The 18,977-nt window shown below is 43.3% G+C and overlaps 1 protein-coding gene across 4 annotated transcripts in view; it reads right to left on the bottom strand.

Annotated features, from left to right (window-relative positions):
- Positions 1 to 12,188, bottom strand: part of SLC7A1 (solute carrier family 7 member 1) — a 668,243-nt gene extending 656,055 nt beyond the window's left edge. Inside the window, exons 1-2 of one of the 4 annotated variants that reach the window (XM_086935153.1) lie at positions 12,022 to 12,188; positions 4,899 to 4,999 (exon numbers count right to left, since the gene is read on the bottom strand). The gene's annotated coding sequence lies outside the window, so the exon portion shown is untranslated. Of the gene's footprint in view, positions 1 to 4,898; positions 5,072 to 12,017 lie in introns of all 4 variants that reach the window. The other 3 variants (XM_086935156.1, XM_086935154.1, XM_086935155.1) reach the window with 3 other exon arrangements.
- Between the last annotated feature and the right edge of the window lie 6,789 nt (positions 12,189 to 18,977).

Here is an 18,977-nt window from a genome sequence, read left to right as displayed (position 1 = left end):
TTAGAGGCTTAGGTAAACCCCCTTATTTTCACAGTATAGTGTGGCCCGACCTACCCTCTTTCCCACTGGGCCCAACCCCCCTTTTGTTCTCAGTACCTGTACATTTGGCACAAGGCAAAAAACACAATCTTGTTTATGGTCCTAAATACCCACTATTTTACGTCACCGTGTGTAGCGTTTTTACTGTCATTTTGAAGCCCTCTCCGATGGGGAGTTGTTACTAGACACATGGTTCTAATGTGTAAAAGAGAAAGCGCGGTTAAGTAACAGAGGGAGACATGTTAGAGGTGGTGCCAATTCACAGTGATACGAGTCAGTCATGCTAATAAAATGTAAAACACGTCAAGGTTCCAAACCTATGCTAAATGAATGCTACATTATAGCTTACTTGTCAACAGCTAGGATGTCAACAACGTTCGGGGTTTATAGGGGGAGATTTGCAGCGAAAAGAGATACACATTTAATTTTCCAGTAACTTGCGCTGGAAAAGTGGATATTTTAGGAGTGATTTAACATTAATTCAACTCCAATACGTGACCATTACTTTGACAAAGATTCATTCTTCTTACAGAAATACTAAACAATGTAGGCAGAAGAGTGGGGAGGCGTGGTTGGAGGGTACACAATTGCAGACGATAAAAGAAAACAAAGTCCAAATATATCCACATTTAAAAATGGGGGCAGGAGGGTGGGTGCCAGGATGACGCTTTTTAAACAGGGAGTCAAAGACTGATGCAGGAAACCGAAGAAGTACAATTTCCTAGAGCCCACAGGCACAAAAGGATTACCTTCACATCATGTGTGCCATCTTTCCAAAACTGTGATGAGGTTAGTTTCCCATTGAATCGTGGATAAAGTCTTATTTTTTCATTGCAAGACATTGAAATAACATCATTCCTGAAAGTCGAGGATAAAGTCTTTTTATATTTCTGCAGACGTATTTGTCTAAAAGAAGATCATGCCTTACAGACAAGAATCTGTTAATATCTAGTTTGTGATTGTGCAAATATTAATTCTTTTTCTGCCCAAGAGAGTAGCTATCAATCAACACTTAATTTACTTTCACAGCCCAAGTTCTAGAACCATTCTGTGCACCTCATTTACAAAAATGGGCCAATAGGTAGCTATTCAACTTCTTACTGAATTGCAGAAGTGAGCGTCTGCAGGCCAGGTGACGTGATCAATCTAAGTGGCAGAAGTTAGCACAAAGTGAGGTGAAAAAGAACTACTCCGTAAAGGATTGGATATTTACATGCTCCGAATACCAACTTTGAGTTAAGCTATGGATGGTTCTGTGGCATCAGAGGAGGCATTTATAGACCATCTAACTTGGCTTCTTTGAAAGGCAAAATTCAAGATGGGGTACACCTTGCAAACAATGCACTTGGAGTATCCATTGGGGCAAGGGGTATATGGTCAGCTTTCTCCAAATCTCATCAGGTAGGCTGCAGCAAGGAAGACTGCTTTAGAACAACTAGGGCGATATTGAGAAGGATGATGAGAAGGGTGTCAGTTTTTGAAAGCACAAGTGTTTTTTTGTTTTTAACTGTGGCCCATGCTTTGGAAGCCAAAAAAAATGGGCTTTACCTTGCTGAGGAAAGAAACAGTAGAGATTATCAATCAGTAGATTTGTACGGTATGGCTAATCAGACAGTAATGTACCCAGGAGCTGGGGAAGGAGGAGTCAATGAGAGATAAGTTTAACAGCTAGGTCTCGAGTGCTTTCCTGAATTCCAGAAGAGAGGTGGAGCTTCAGGGGTGCCGAGGGAGGCTGTTTCAGGATTTCACTGCAAGCTAGGAGAAGGAACATCCTCCACTGTTGCTCCGTCGAATGAAAGGGGGGCGAACGGGGGACAGAGTTGTTGATCGCAGGTGTCTGGAGGGCGGCAATCATGTAGGTATTAAAAAGAGTGGGGCTGAGGGGCGAGCCTTGAAGAACGCCATTGATGTAATCGTTGGGCTCGGAGGTGAACCGTGGAAGACAGACTTTCTAGGTTCTTTCCGTAAGGAAGAAGGCGAGCTATGCAAAGGTGTTTCCTTGTATTCCGATGTGATGTAGCCTTCTTGATCAGGTAGCTGCAGTTTATCCTCAGTCAATGTTGCGTGGCGCGGTGGTTGCGATCAAGGCAGTTTCGGCACTCCATCAAGTAGGTCCTGGGAGGGGCGCTAGGTGACAGGGTGGGGCTGGGAGGAGGCGGACCAAAAGAATACAAAAGCGGGGGAGATGACAAGAAGGCGAGGACAACGTGGCAAAGGCAGAGGCAAGACCCAGAGAGGGGCAATGGGATATGATATATTTGAGGGTGGGACCAAGCAGTTTATAGCAAGTGCTGTTCCTCAGCCTTCAACTTTATGAAGTATGCTTTGCAGCAAGTTAACTTGCATTTGTAGGACTGTGTTTTTAAGTATTCATCAGACAACCAGAACTGAACTTGAGTCAGTAATGACTGCTGTTCCTGGATAACTATGTCCAATGATGTTCCGAGACAGAGTTGTTTATTTTCTCCATATTAATGTATTGCAGTTTGTTGGCTTGTGATACAGGCTCGACAGTATTCATATTTAGGTTAAAAACAGCTTGCAATGGTGGAAAGATGGGGAGCCTCTACTAGGGAGGAAAAGAGGCACAGACATTGCAATCGTTATGTATAAAGAACTTTAGTACACTGGAACGTGCCAAACCATATAAGGACACAGGCAGTCAAATCTCAAACAAGAAGAGAGCATAAAGAGGAGAGCGACTGGTGTTGAAATCTACTAGCGATCAAGTAGTACTGCCAGCTAGAGATCTCAAATGTCTGTTGTAGGAACGGCTCTAGTACTGCCAGCTAGAGATCTCAAATGTCTGTTGTAGGAATGGCTCAACTACTACCATGATGCGCTCTCAGTACTAGAGCAAAATCTGGAATGATAGGTTTAAATTAACTGCTGCTGGTTGATGTGCTATTGCTTGCTCTTTCTAGTACTTTGTACAAAAGGTTAGTTATTGGCTCTAGTTGCACTGTCCGTGTTAACAAAGGAGGACTAATATGCCCAAGAGTTCCTTCATCTTTATAAGAGAGATATCCAACTGTTTGTATAACCTCCATGTGTGTAAAGCGCTCGGATATCCGCAAGGATCTTGTTCGCGCTCTATAAAACTTTCAAAATAAAATAAATAAATAGGGTGAGGGAGTGAATTTGGCCCGCATTGAAAGCAGGATAATGTGCCCAATCTGAGAGAGCTTTTACTATGAAGAGCTGGTTCTGAGAAACTGGACGATGCTCTTTTATGTAGTTGTTTTGAGAAACCGGATTAGGCCAGAGACCGATTGCAAGCTGAAGGTTTATAGTGTAGGAATGCTTGGGGGAGGCAAAGGAGGTGTTGAGGTGACAGAGTTGACAAATGATATGAGGCTGCAATCAATTTTGCATTGTTTTAAATCACATCATATTACTACCTAGAGTAGTAGGGTCTACGTAGAGGTTTGTCTTGGCTTCATTAATGTCCTGTATGCATTCACCTCACGTTTTAGACATAAAGGGCAAAGTAAACAGGCATTTGCAATGCAATAGAACTGGCATATAGAAAATAGTGTTTGAAGTCAAGGGACCAGTAGCCATGGAAGGATACAAATGACGACATGGCATAATAAGGCGGGACTAACAAGCCTCATTATCAATCAGAAGACAGAATTTAGGAAGGACAAACCCAAAAGCCAATGAAAAATATGGGCGGAGAGGGAGGGCAGGTTGTCTCCCCATACTGGACTACTGCATGCCTCGCAGAGCGAGCAACGCTTGCCCGCTGCCGCTAAAGCTCGACCTAAAAATGCGATCTGCTGCAGCATTTTTATTAAACCTGCTTTTGTCACTGCTGAGTGTCACAGAATATGTTGAGGCCAAAAGTTTGGTTTGGATTGTTAGGAAACTGAACGAAGTGCAGTTGATTAGTGATTCAATGTATTTCAACGTGGCATGTCCTGAAAAGAGTCCCTCGAATGACCCCCTAGATGTTTGACTGTAGTTGGTCTTAAAAGGAATTTTTAAGGAATCCTTTTTTAGTTGGCTTAGGTTACTAGTTAAGAAAAGAAGTATTGTAAGAAGTGAACAGAGTGGGAGAAATCAGTGATAGCGGTCGGGTCAAGTGAGGAGACAAATATGGAAGACTAGTGAATGAGAGAAGGAAAATGAAATCTGAAGTACTGAGTTTGGAACTAGATGTGAAGCCTTCAGGGCATGATGAGAAATGAAGCGTGGAGATTGCTTCCTTCACAGATTTTGTGGTAGGATGACTAGGAAGACCAAGTCATGATGCCTAGGGCTTATCCTTTAATGTTGCAGTTACGATTAACCCCTTCACTGCGGCGGCTATTCCACCGCAGTACTAAGGGGGTGGGGGGCCGCGTGGCGGTCCCGTGCTCGTGACGGAACCGCTCCGTCACGGCACGCGGGTGAGCTGTGCTTGTGATGGAACGGTTCCATCACGGCCCTGCCCACGCTTCAGAACGTTAGCGCATGCGCGGAATTCACGCCCCACAGACGCGGCGAGAGGGCCGTGACAGAACAGTTTCATCATCAGCACAGCCCACCCGAGGCTCGTGACGGAACGGTTCTGTCACGAGCATGGGAGGGGTTAAACTAGGAAAACAAATTGGAAAGCATGTTTCTCTGACGATCAGGGCATCCATGTTGTTGTAGGGCATGTCTGTGTGACCAAATGCAGAGCTCGTAGTGATAGGCATTAGAAACAGTATTGCATGTGCTGAAGAGGAGAGTTGGAGATTCTGTGGGATGATGCCAATGTGGTTAATGGAGTTGCAGGATTTGTGTGTTCAGTTGTAGAGTGCACAGAAGAGATTTAGGAGGATTGAAGAAGGGTTGGTTAGCAAGGTATGTAAAGTATTTTTTAAACCTACCAACAACACTTGTTATGGTAGTCAGTTTGCTCAGATCTCCTCCGCTTGCACCACTCCTTCTGTAGCGACTCAAACTTTTACCAGTGGTGGCCCAGGCAAACCTAGAAATATAAATGTAGGTCACTTTGAAAATAATGCCATCATCTGGTAAGTCAATTAATTTTGTTATAAAGCTGCAGCACACAATTCTCATGCAGACCCTACTGCAACTGCACAGGTGCACTGATGGCTATAAGAAGTTGTAAAGGATCAGCAAGCACAGCAACAGTACCTCTGTCTGTTTCAGTGCAAAGGGGCGTATTGCTATAGATTCCTTTGGCCTTGATTTAGTGATGCTACGAGCCCATTTGACAGAGGTCAATAAATTTCAACAGATGCTTTGTGGGTTTCTAATCTCTGGCCACTCGCTTATTAGGGAATGTAACCATTGACATGTTCCTGGGTAAACAACCACCAGCTTGCACTGTAGTGAGAAGAGCCTTGAAGCTGAGCACATTAATCAGAATGTTACAATTTGCTGGGACAGCACTAAGGAGTGGCTGCATGGGCTCAAGCGGGATGAAAATCAGAGGAAGAAAACTGGCAAATTTAACAGACCACAAAACTGAAAATATTAAAATTGTTAGTAGCTTAAATTACCAACTCAAAACTAGTTTCATCTTCTTACAAAGCAAAAAAACAAACAAAAAAAAAAAAAAACAACTTACAATGCCCATCCACCCTCAAGAGGTTTTTTGAAGGTCATAACAGGTATGCTCTCAGTATGCTGTTTATGAGAATCGCAAGTTAATGGTGGATGACCACTTATGAGCCAAGATTTAGTGTTTGGATGTATGAGGTAGAAGTCTTTTACAACCAAACTACTGCACCGGCCAGTTTAGAGTTGACATAAATCCAGCACAGCAGATTGCCCTGACCCACTCAGCAGCCGGCCAAACATAGGACCCACTAAATTGGACGATGCAAGCAGCTACTAGGGGCAAGCTAGTCAGTTGGAACGTCAGCACAGGTCTACAGGGAACCATGATCACCAAGCATTTGCAACACAATAGGTCTTGCATTTAAGAGTTTGAGCTATTGGCATTGAAAATGGCAGTGCCTTTTATTTATGTGTTGTTTGCAAAACAGATAAATAAAAGGCATTGTCATTTACAATGCGAATAGCTTAAACTCTCGCAAATGCGAGACCTATTGAATTGCAAATGCAGCATAAGGAGGGACTAACAAGCCTATTAACAAATCAGACATCAGCATTTACAAGGACAATAACCCAAGCCAATGAAAAATATGGGCGGAACGTCAAATCCATACCTGAATATAGCATGCCGCACAAGCGCTGCTCAGGCTCGACCTAAAAACAGATAGGGATATGGGAGGAGTACATTCCCTGTGTTTCCACCACAATATTGCATATCAGTGAGTGGGGTGGAGAGGAAGTGATACATCCCAGGTATTAGCCAGCACCCCCATGCCACCCAAGGGGACAGTAACGTGTGCCATGATCAGAAAATCGCAACCCTAAATTATGCTGTTTCCCAGACAAACTAGGAAGAAGCATAGAAGTCTTTGATCGGACTGGTGTCCTCTGGGGCCCCATCACTAATATCAGCTACAGCAAATCTATTCGCCTGTAGCAGAGTTTGAGACTAAAAAGTACAAATAAGGTCCTCGGTGGCAAGGCAAAAAGACAAAAGCTATCTATGATCTTCACCAGACCACTAAACCAAAATAGTGTTTTATGAATATATCACGAAGAGTTGGGAAAGTCTTTTGCCACCATTTCCACGCAGCAGCTTACTTACGGACTACATCTGCCCACCTCACACTAACCTTCAAATCTAAATGAAGGAATATATTTTATATAAAAGGGCAAGGAGTGGGGAGTTGGAAGGAGGTAAGCCTTAGAACAGCTCCTCCTTAGACCTTTGAATAACGAGGCTGTAGTTCCTAGCCAAATGGAACTCGGTACTGCCATCACAAACATAAAAAGAACATACACCCCATTTATTTATTGGAGCAGGGAAAAGCCTATGCATAATTTGAAAGGTATGAAGCAGAGAAAACAAACCAAACAAATAGGTGAATGCCTCTGGATTACAGGTTGAAGGGGCTCCCCACAAAACATGTAATCGGGCCAATCAGAGGAAGAACATTGGCTCAGAATAATATAACTTGAAATATACTCTTCTATTTGCACTGCTCGTATATAAACGAAAGCAACCATTAATCTTAGCAAAAACAAAAATGACAGGTTTGCTGCCATGATCCTCCTAAAGTTGTTTTCGATATAAGAAAGTTAAATATGGCCCAGAGCTTCAATGTCTGAGGGTCGCCTAACTACTAGACAGGTTGAGAGCTGGGTGGCAAATCCTTTCTATAATAAAAACTTTCAACCCTGACAAAAGCTGCACACTTACGCAGCCATTCCTGCCAACATAAAAGGGGTAAGTAGTTGTGAATTAAATTACTTTGAACAGTGGGAGCTTCAAGAGGGAGTGGGGGGGGGGGGACATATGGTAACTTCCTATTTAACAGCAGACTTACATTACTGTGCCTTTCTCGCACTGTTAACAAAAGCGGAGGTTACATAACTCAAAAGTACCATTTTTTCCGGGCCTTGAAAGGATGGAAGGTAATGTTATCACTGACCTGTATCAGCAAATGCTATATTCAGTGAGACACCTTTTCTTGTAGTTTTAAGTGCACTACCTTAATTTCTACAACTGATGTGGGTATACACACACACAAACATCATTAACCCCACCCGGCCTTGGTCGTCTACTTCATCAGCGGTTATTCACATGTGTATGAAGCTGAGTCCAAGATGCCCCCTTGCATGTGCAGACCCTTGATTGGGGTGGTAGTTGTGAAACCTGATTTGATCCATGAACTAATGTAAAGATGCAAATTTGGTAGATACAGAAATGAAATGCAGCCTTCATGTGGAAGGTGGCAAAAGTCATTGAGGGTTTGGGGGTGGGAGGGAAAAATCGCCCGGTGGCTTTGTTAGTGGCTACAACGATTTTGTATCCATAGCCTGGTCATAGAACCTTGGAATATTAAAATGGATGAATGATGGGCTCTACATAATTCTTAATCCCATAATTCGACCTTAGACCGAATAACAAAACGATGTTGGAAGGCATGCAAGTCAACATACCAGCTGAATGTATGATCACAGAGCAGTTTTGGGTCGGTGGTAAATGTTAGAATGTAGCAATTATGGGCCGTTTATATATCCAGAAAGTAATACGATGTGAATCGGTCACAGAAAGTCCTACAGGTGAAGGAGAAAAACTGTGTGCAGGTTTTCGGGCTGACAAATTGATTGGGACTATGGGCATTTCAAGCATTAATGCAGTTGGTAGATAGATTATAGGCTCAAACTTCTTTTGTTGGTGATCAGTCTAATGACACAAAAAAAAAACATAAGAACTTCCCTACATGTTGCTTTACTTAAAACAAACTCCAGTAATCCTTGAAGTCAAATGTTCAGATTTAGAAAAGACACTGTACAAGTTAGTCTGGCAACAGATGGGAGAGCCAACACCGCTGTCAAAGAAAATATCCCAGGCATCAGAAGCTCCGTTCTAACTCCTTCACATGGTGGGGAACAGCACACAAGTGCGGCTTCTGGGGAAAAGCAATCAGCATAGTGAAGGGAGTAACAAGAATTTAAGATCAAGCTACACTTCAGTTGCTGGGATTCTTCCAGAATCTGAAAGATAGACTAATTACGCGAGCCTTCACACTATGGGGAGCGCAGGTAGAACTAGGGTTACCAGATTACTCCACTTCACAGGGACACCAAAGTTCAAGCCTGTGGGTTTCCCTAAACAAATCGGTGCAACTTTGTGGATGTGATCTTGATTCAGTTCAATTTGAATAAATCGGGTTAAAACCATAATTATTATTAATTTTTTTAATACAAAAAAGGAAAAGGTGTGCCATGTAGAACAGTCATCTGGTAACCCTGGCCACGATACAGAAATTAGGTAGGGCCCCAAGATATTCACATTCGACACAACATGACTAAACATCACAAGAACCATGGTAGAAGAATTCGAGGACTACAGAGAACAGAGAGCTTAGTTACAACACCTAATGTGCATGTCACGTGAAATGCCACTAAGAATTGTTTGAGGGTGTAAAAGAAATGTATACAGAGAAACATCTTTTTGCAGAGGAAGATTTCAATTACAGATCAGGGTACCCAATGTTTGCAGTATAAAATCCCAGATGAGGTAGGTCTATTGATAAGTGATAGTCCAAATTATAATGCATGTTTGCTCACACATTTAGAATAGTGGTAATGGGATTAATTCCCATTATCAGCTGTTTCTTATATGATAAATTCAATAAAATGTGTAATGTGTGTCCCTGAAAATTCTGCATGTGTAAGTAGTAAGATTCAAATTTCAGACTACATAGCACCCATTCCTCATGTTTTTGTAAAGGGGAACTGCTCTTAGTGGTGGCTGTGGAAGGAAAAACTTTAGAACGCTTGTTCACATACACTAGTTCTTTTACTAGTCCCCTGTGTTCCTGCTGTGGTCTGGGAAATATATGTATCACTGCCCTGAAAGGCACTAAAATAAATAGCAGGAACAGTGATATAAATAAATCAAGTCTGGACTAAGCGTTCACATTTTTTTTTTAACTAGTCTAATTTACAGTTTTCAGTTAATCAATGCACCTTATACATGTGCAAAATGTAACTAGCAGTTATCTAATGAAACACATTGTAAGTTTAAATAAGCTATCATGGTTCCCACCCGTTGTCCACTTTGTTATACCCTACTTAGTTATTACATGTATCCCATCCTAGTCGCCAAAATATGTTTTGTCCTATGAAGGTAGACACCAGGAGCCAGGATGTATATTTAAGTCTTCTTTATTATCTATCTGTCCAAGTTACATCAGTCTTGACTCCAGCCAGCCTAGTGTGGTACCAGCCCCACCAGGAGCAGCCTGCCTAGCTGCTCAGCCCAGCTCTAACTGCCAACACTTATTTTGTGCATGTTTAGTATAAGCTTATGATATTATCTTTACTGCACATTCAAATGTCGTGATGCTACAGGCTTACGTTTTACTAAGGATGATTCTTCCTTGATGTCCTGTGGGTGGTCATCACATTATTCCCATACACAAGGGAAGGTTGTGGGTAAAAGTCCTTTGATTAGTTACGTTTGTTACTCCTACATGGGGGTTTGTAATCCCCACTAGGGGGGGATGGGACATGGGTTTAGTTCCCATACATACACAGTACCTAGGTTTACCCTTACGCGGAGTTGGATGTGGGTTTTTATCCCTGTTACAGTTGCGCGCAGTACAATAGTACATCCCTTCATGGGTGACGACCCATTTACTTTTTGTTTCCCTTACTCTTGGGATTGAAGTTGCAGGGTATTCTACCTTTAGTGCTACTCTATGTTATGCTTTTAGGCATTTGTGTTGCAGGGTCTTTTACCCTTTGCGTTATAGTAGATTACGTCAAATTGTATGATACAAAATGCTGTGAACTGTATTTCTTGTAATGTTAAGCTTTTGCTTACACTTCCAAATGTTTTATAATCTCTTTTTAGGGGGATGGGGGCTATTGCAGTTAAAATGTATGTATCTTAGCCATCCTTTCTTGCCTTAATGGTTCTTTCTCTTGCGATGTTCTGCCTTTATTGCTGCATCCTAGAGCCTTGAACCATTATTGATTTTTCTTGTTTATAGTTGTTGCTTGTTACATATTTTCGTTTTCTTTGAAGAAAAAAAAGATAATGTTATACCCTACTTAGTTATTACATGTATTCCAGCCCTGCTGCTCCTAGCTGCTCAGCCAGAGTGTGAGTTGTCATGGAATGTTGGTGTGTCTGTGATGCGTGGAATGCCTGTGTGTCTGAGTGGATGAGTGTTGGCAGTTAGAGTTGGGCTGAGAAGCTAGGCAGGCTGCTCCTGGTGGGGCTGGTACCACAGTAGGTTGGCGTCAAGACTGATGTAACTTGGACAGAGTTAATAAAGAAGACTTAAATATACATCCTGGCTCCTGGTGCCTACCTTCATAGGACACATCACACGTTCTGCCTAACTCACCAGTGCCTGTGCTGATACTACCTGATATTGCACCCTGCATTCTCAGACCATCTCACTTTAGATGGCATCACAGCCAATTCCTAGTACCAAACAAGTTCCTTAAGGCACTGGCAGCTGGGCACAGATGTTGGGGAGATGGCACTGCCTATCGTTTATGACAGGTTATTAGCCCAAGTAAACACTTTTGGGTTGTAGCTCTAAATCTGCACATATCTACAGTCCACCTACAGGTGGATTATTAAGCAGGCAAATGTATACTAAGTTCCAGAAAGCAGTGGCCTTGAAAGAAAGTAAGATACATTTTAATACTTCAGCTACGCTGTTGAGAAAAAAAAACAGCTGTCAGCACGACCCTTACTGAATTTAAGAAAAAATTGCTCAAGTGAAACCTGATGAAGGCAAGTGTTAGGATGCTGGGCCTCAAAATCAATTAGTGCTAAATCTGGGAAATTATACATGGCAAGATATAGTGACAAATTTCATTTGATCGCAGTCTAGTAGCCAGTGCAGCACGAGAAGAGCAGGAGAACCGTAATCTCACATATAATCAGCCTGGATAGGGCGACTGTGTGGTTTTTTTTTTACATATAACCGTGTATTGTCAACTAAATACTGATGGATAAAAGCTATCGGTTTATAAACACCAGGATGTACCAAATGACATTCCCACATGAGATCTGTGCTCGGGAACCGAGATCGGTTGAAATTCAGAAGCAGGTGGCCAGGGAGTCACTTTGTCGCCTTTTCAAAACTCTGAAGCTGTTGCTGACCCCGGCTTGGTGTGCAACTAATAACAGAGAGAGACATCATCACTATGGTACCCTGTGGCAGCTCTCACGCTGTTGCGCGTGTCACCTGTCTACCTGCCCTTCGCCTGAGGTGAACAGGATCCATGGTTCTGTCACTGCCGCCTCATGGCAGCTCGCGGGCCCCAGTCAGCACCTGGCATGCCCCCGCCCTGCCTCAGCCTGACAATGGGAGCCTAGCACGCTCCCCGTCACTGACCTGACCATGCCGGCGCCCTTCACTAGGTACTCACCGGCCGCAGACGGGGGCTTCCTGCGTGTGCCCTCCTCCGGGAAAGGAAGCTCTTAATGCCGTGCCAGAGACGTAGCCACCCCGGTAGCCTTCTATGAGATCCCCCTCCTCGGGCAGCAGTGCGAGGACAAGGCGCACACCGCTCGGAGTGGCAGCCCACATGCGGGTGGGCGGTCAGTTTCGAGATGGTAGGCTGTCCCTTCCGAAGGGGCGGGGTTATTTACCGTTGGGCGGATCTTGCGTGTTTAATAATCAATTGCAGACGTTATTGGTCAGTACTGCTAGCAGAGCCCTTCTGGTACCGCCCACAGCCTGTCAATCAATTTATACCTGCCGTCTCATTGATTGCCTTGGTGTATGGAATTTAGATGGAGTCGTCCAAATATTGAATGATGGGTAGAGTGCAAAGACATGGAAAGACAAGCGGTTTTTACGGACATTCATTAGTAACAACCAGAAAGCTGGTTCATGCTCAATGACAAGGACAGGAGCGATGCGAGGAGGACATTCTCTTACGTACCTTCAAAACATGCCTCCGATTGGATAAAAAAAAGACTGCCCTCCCCTCCCCCGCCCTGATGGTGCCGCCCCCGCTGTTGCATCAGAAAAAAAAATCGTTCACCGCCCTGGAAGAGATGATCCAGCCGCACTTGGACCGGCGCTATGGTTATACCGAGTCCGTGCACGTTTCCGCCTGAGGTTACCGGTGAATAGTACGTTCTGTTAGCTGAAGGGTTGGCTGTGACTCCTCGGTGGTCTTTGCCTCCCTCACAGAAATCCCCTGCAGCGGGAGAGCTACGAGTGCAGCTGCCGTTTGCAGCTCAGCAGGGCACAGGTGGCGCTTAACAGATGCAGAAGCAATGACGGGATAGCGTGAATCTGGCGAGCGCATATTTTTAAGAGATCGAGAGGTTATGCAGTTTAATTTAGAGCTACCAAGTTTTTTATATGCATTTTGTGGCCTTTAGGTTTGCAGTGTACCCACATGTGATGGTTGCATTGCACTGGTCAAGTTACTGAGAACTCTGCTTAAACTGGAGCTCTCCACATGTAGGCATCGGTCTGTTTCTACACAAGTTTGCATATCCGGCAAGTCCGGAAAAATAGTTGTCCTTGTTTTGATATCATCATTGTACTTTCGTTATTATTTATTAAGTAGTTAACATTTCAATTAAATCATTGCTCCCTTCAGCAGGGGCGGCGCTAGGCGTGGGCAGCTGGCCAGGGCCCGCACCAGTGCAACACCACCAAACCTCTTGTGCCCGTGCCGATCCCATTGAAGAAAGGTGTCTATTTGCGATTTGTCTCCCTGTGCCTCTCTTGGATGTTGTGGGGAAGCCTTGGGAGGGGGACACTTAATCGTGTGTCAGTTGCAAGAAGGTGCATTTAGTCCTGCAATTAGGCCTCCTGACTGGCTGCCCATTGAGAGACACTGCAGGACACCCATTGTCAGCACTTTACCATCTGCACAGTTTTAACTCTCAGCCCCCCAGCAATTCTCACACCATCAAACCTGATATGAGCTGTGAAAGAAGTGCTTGTAGGTGGCAGAGAGAGGAGCTGCAGCCCAGGAGGAGTCTGCACAAAGCAGCTTCCGGAGCCCTGAAGGTGTCACTGATGTAAATTAGAGGGGCCTAGCACATTCCCCAAATTCGCGGGGCCCCAAAAATCATAGAACCGACCCTGCCGCTCAGAGTAAACAATACCTTTTAGTAAAAATGTTTGTTATTAGGTGTTTGGGAGGCAGGAGTTGTGCCACTAACTCTGTGGGCTTTTCAGGTGGGTTGTGGAATCCAAACATCCAGTAGCTGGGACAAGGCAACATACATACCAACATTTTAGAAGAGGAAAGTGAAAGATTAAAAAAAAAAAAACATTCTGGAAAATGTATCCCACCCCCCCATTGACTTGTATTGGAGCGGGGGCAATACTGCCAAAACAAAGCCATTTTTTGCTTAAAAAATTGTGAGTCTTTCGCTTAACTCTGGTATATTGGCATGTATGGGGCAAGGGTATAGTGTGCAGGATTAGAAGGGGTTATCAGTGTACGGACTGTGGAGGAGTGTCTTTTCCTAAGTAAGCTGGGGCTACATCTGTTACAGGGAGAAAGGGATATGTTTATTTAAAGCATGCTGGCAGGCTTGGGTAGTGTTAGTTGGAAGGCTAGACCGTGTCAGGTTTAGCTAGAGCGTTACAGGAGGTGAGTATTTTGCTATGGAATAATGCAAGGTCATAGAGTAAATGCTGTTCTGGAGGCGTTGTAGTTCATGTGGAATGAGGGGACTGGAAGTTTTAGTGGTTGTATGCTCGAAAGCAGGCATGGGTTCATAGGAAGGTAAAGCCACCCATGTGCTCATCATAGGGAGTTAGAGCTGCTGTTGTGGCCTGCTCCACCTCTGTAAAGGAAAATGGGGTGGGTAGCGAAAGCAGGCGACATGCATAACATAGAGCAGAGTGTTGCTGACAGGCCAATGAGGGCTGTGTCGACAGTCGGGCGTGATGGGAGAAGGAGTGGTGTGCTGCGCACTAACTTGTTGGTCCTGAAGCTCCACGACCTCTGTGTAGCAGATGGGGAAGGCTCCCTTTGAAAGGCAGCACATGGTCTTTCTGCCTGTGGTGCTAATGCATGTGCGGTATGTAGTCAGGCAGGGGGTGGTTCTGCATTCTGTTGTGAGACCCACCCCTGAATGCTTGGTGGAAAGAGGAACAGGATCAGCTGATAGGCTTAAGCCTGCTGCCTGACTCCCTGGGGTCCTCATTATATAAGTCTGATAAAGACTACTGGACCTCCTGGCGTAATCCCTTATTCAGTTCCTGTTACTTTACAGTCGTGCTGCCTACTTCATGGAAAGGATTTGTACTCAGTCCACTATACTAGAGCCGTACCTTCAAACTATAGGATGGTTGATCTACTTGACCATGCAAAACTATACGCTCCTGCTTTGAAATGACCTCTTCAAGTGGGCAGGTGATAAAAACCTTATACCATGGTTTCAAACAGGCTTTAAAGATGGACATGGCACTATTAATACCATCATAACACTCCCAATGCTAATAAACAAGCAAGCTACACCCTCACAGTAAGAATTATATGCTTGCTTCCTCGACTTTAGGACTGTGCTTGACTTTATATACAGAAACAGTCTCTGGCACAAACTGAACATTTAGGGAATCAGAAGTATATTAATAAGAGCCATTCAAGCACTGTTTTAGATATATGTTTCCAGGCAAAACTGGGTGATAATAGCTCCCTCCCCCCAAAAAATTCGCTATAGATGCCTAAAGCAAGGATTCATTTTAGTACCAATCTTATTCTGCCTCTACATTTTGGACAATGTATTAGACAATCCAAGATCGTGCCCATGCAAACTAGGAGGCCATCTTCCACCAATTCTGCTGTATGCAGATGATAAGATTGTAACGTTCTCCCAAGCCTGGATACCTACCAATGACTACACCACACACAAATGCTTAGTATTGATTGTCTTTATTCGTCTACGTATAACTGCGAACTCAACATTCAGTACCAGCCTTCCTACAGTACTTTAACTTGTGGTTGAGTGGGGTGTCGAATGATAAGCTCTCAAGGTAGAATTCAATGCAGTTTTCAAATCGAGCTTCTCAAGAGTAGGACTCTGCACTTCTTTCTTTAGTGTACTCAGAAAACGCTATACAAGTCAGTTGGCCTGCAGCCACAAAGGTGTACTTTTCTGATGCTTTATATTCAAATTCTCCAAGAAATCTTTAAACTCTCAACTGTTGAAAGGCCGGCCACTGCCATACTTCACTATGGACTGGGTCCAAACTGGAATGGCATGGTGGGCAAATAAATTATGGATTTAGGCCCAGATCACTGTACTGGGGTGAATATATGACATTGTTCTGCATTCTGTCCATCAATTGTTCTTTTTGCATTTGTAATCCCGAGTGGGACAGGTATGCCCAGATGTGGGTCCCGTGCTCTCTATGCCACTGGAGTCAATCTATCATGGCTAATGAGGGCTGAAAGCCCAAAACCAGTCCTAGGATGCTTGTTTCCAGTCCAGGGAGGACATGGCCTGTCAGTTCAGGCTGGACTGTTCCCATTGGGCGCAGGGTCAAGACTGATTTGTATATGGCTGGGTCCAAACTGGAATTGCATGGTGAGCAAAAAAAGATGGATTTAGGCCCAGGTCAATGTACTGGGGTGAATATATGACATTGTTCTGCATTCTGTCCATCAATTGATCTTTTTGGAAAGGCGGCCCACTGCCATACTTCACTATGGCTGGAACACTCCATGTCACAAAGAGGCCATCTGGTCTTTCAATGACTTGCTCTTGAGAAGTAGATAAAAGAGCTTCAGTTAATGAAAATTGTGAGTATCCATCCATAATCACCAGCAGGTAATGTCCATTGTCGAGTGGATTGAAAAAGTCCATGGCTTTTCTCTCCCATGCATGCTTTGGGAGTTCTTCCATGTAAAAGTGTGGTAAATAGTTATTGTAGAAAGGCAGTTGCAAAGATCACAGACCTCTTAATTCCCTTTCAGTCCTGTCATCAAGATAAGGAAAACAGACTCCGTCTAGGAGAGCGTGTTTTGTGGCAACAATTACACAGTGTCCTTCATGTGCCACTGTGATAATTTGTCTGTTGAAGACTCTCCAGAAATGGAATTCTCAACCCTCGTAGTATAACTCCTTCCTGAATTATGAACAGGTTATCCTTGACATTTCTGTATTTTTTATATTCCCCATCACTGGTGAACGGTCAAGTGTGTTGGTTCCATGACTGATGAGTAATGATATCCTTCAACTTTAACATGTCACTATTGAGGCAGTGATAATCTGGGATAATGAAATGGCAGCTTGTGTGTTGGATTTTACAACAAAGTTAAATAGGCCTCAGCCGTCTTGGATGTAGTACCTTAACCTTGTTTAGACACTCTGTAAAAGTAGGCAGCAGTGTTCTGATCCTTCCCTGGATGATGCACAATGGTATAATTATACTTTTGTAAACATAGTCCCAATTGTTCAATGCAAGGAGGCATTTTGGCCTTTGGATTGCCAAATATAGCGAGTAAAGCTTGATGATCAGTTACCAACGGTTTCTGTACAGGATTACATGGAAATGTTCACAAGCCCATTCCATGGCTAAATTTTATTTTTCTGGTTGTGATTAAGCACGCTCTGCTTAGGAAAGACTTCTTGTATATGCCTTCGAGCATTCATGTGTTTGCTGTACTGTGCAAGGATACCACCTAACTTGACTGGGCTAGCGTCAACAACAACCTCTGTATGACACTTCAGCTTGAAGTATGCAATTTCAGTAGAATTATTATTGGCTTGGCTTGATTGATTTTCTTAACTTTTGTTACTATCATATGAATGATGAAATGAAACATTCTTTTTAGTCAAGTCTCTCAACGGAGCACTTACAGTGACAAGGTTTTGTATATATCTGGAACCGTAACTGGACACACCACAGAAACAGCTTGTCAGGGATCAGCAGTTGACAGCGCTTTTACTTTAGCAGGATCGGGTGTCCTACCCCCATCAGAAAAAATATGGACAAATCATTTTAGCTTTATCTTATAGACCTTATTCTTGTGTAAGTGCTTTATTGTGTTTGTTTTGTGTAGCTCTGAAACCATATGTCATCGCTGTAATTGAACGTCTTAATGACAGACCGTATGATACTTCGAATAACGTCTTGAAACAGTTCTGCAGTGGATGACACACCAAAACGTAGTCTTTTGTATCGAAACAGACCAACATGTGTAGAAAAAGTCATAATGTATCTGCAATCTTCTTCGAGTTCCAGTTGATGATAATCTTTATTTAAATAAAGGCGAGAGAATTCCTTTGCACATTTAGTTGCATTATGTTTTCAGCAATGTGTGGACCTCAATGTCTGTCTCGTTCAGTCACCAGACACATATCAATGCATATGCTTACAGCTCCTTCATTGTCCTTTTTAGGCACTACTACTATGGGAGAACCCTATTGTGTTAGACCAGTAGAATGCTCAAGAATATCATGCTTGAGTAACGATCCAAGTTCTTATTCAAAAGCTTCTTGAAGATGAAAATAAATTTGGCTATGTCTTTGAGCAACAGGATGGAGTTCCTCAATTTGTAACTTTACTTTCATAGTCTTAAGCTTTCCCAAATCATAAAATAACAAAGGGAACTGACTATTTCGTGGTGAACATTCATGTTGTAATTCACAGAAATTAGTCCCATATCAGTTGCTGTGTTGAAAGTGAGTATACCGGCACTAGACACTGTGCCTTGAATCACATGGAGGGTGCTTGCACCTTCGTTTTCTTGCTTCATTATTGCTACAAATGAGCCTTGACTTTGTAAGGGTGTCAATGTAGCTGGTGTATACATTTTGGTTTTCAATTACGTAAGTTGGGGCAATGTAGATAATTAATTATCGAACAACCATTTACTTTCGGTGTAATCTTTTGACAATGTTTGAATGACTTTGGTGCTTTAGCATGTCGATCTTTCTTTGACTGACTTTTTTTCTTCATAAGCGGCCAAACCAACATGTGCACCCTGAGGTAAACATCAACATACCACAATCCTTCATCATTTTCACTTGATACTGATACATAAGAACTGATTGACAGTGATTTAGATAATGATCGACTTTGTTCGGTGTCGATTTGTCTTAACTGATGTCGCCACTTGGCCATGTGGGGGTGCATCAAACATGGTGTCTAGAACAACCTGGAGACATTTTGTCATCATGCTGTGACACTCTTTACTTTTTCCTTCGCATGCTAACCATGACAAAATGGTTCTCCTGCCCACAGCCTTTATATATCTGTCCAAAAGAACAGGATATTTACCTTTGTGTGGAAACGAAAATCCACATCTAAAACACAACTTATTTTTGCGTGCGGACATCAGTTTGTGCCCCTCAGTCTTTCGTTTTGGCTTACTTTTCAAAATCATGACTGATTCAT

Source organism: Lissotriton vulgaris, chromosome 8 (genome assembly GCF_964263255.1).
Source record: "Lissotriton vulgaris chromosome 8, aLisVul1.2, whole genome shotgun sequence".
Lineage (NCBI taxonomy): Eukaryota > Metazoa > Chordata > Amphibia > Caudata > Salamandridae > Lissotriton > Lissotriton vulgaris.
Note: the sequence above shows the minus strand (reverse complement) of the source record. Positions and strands in the feature narration are given on the sequence as shown.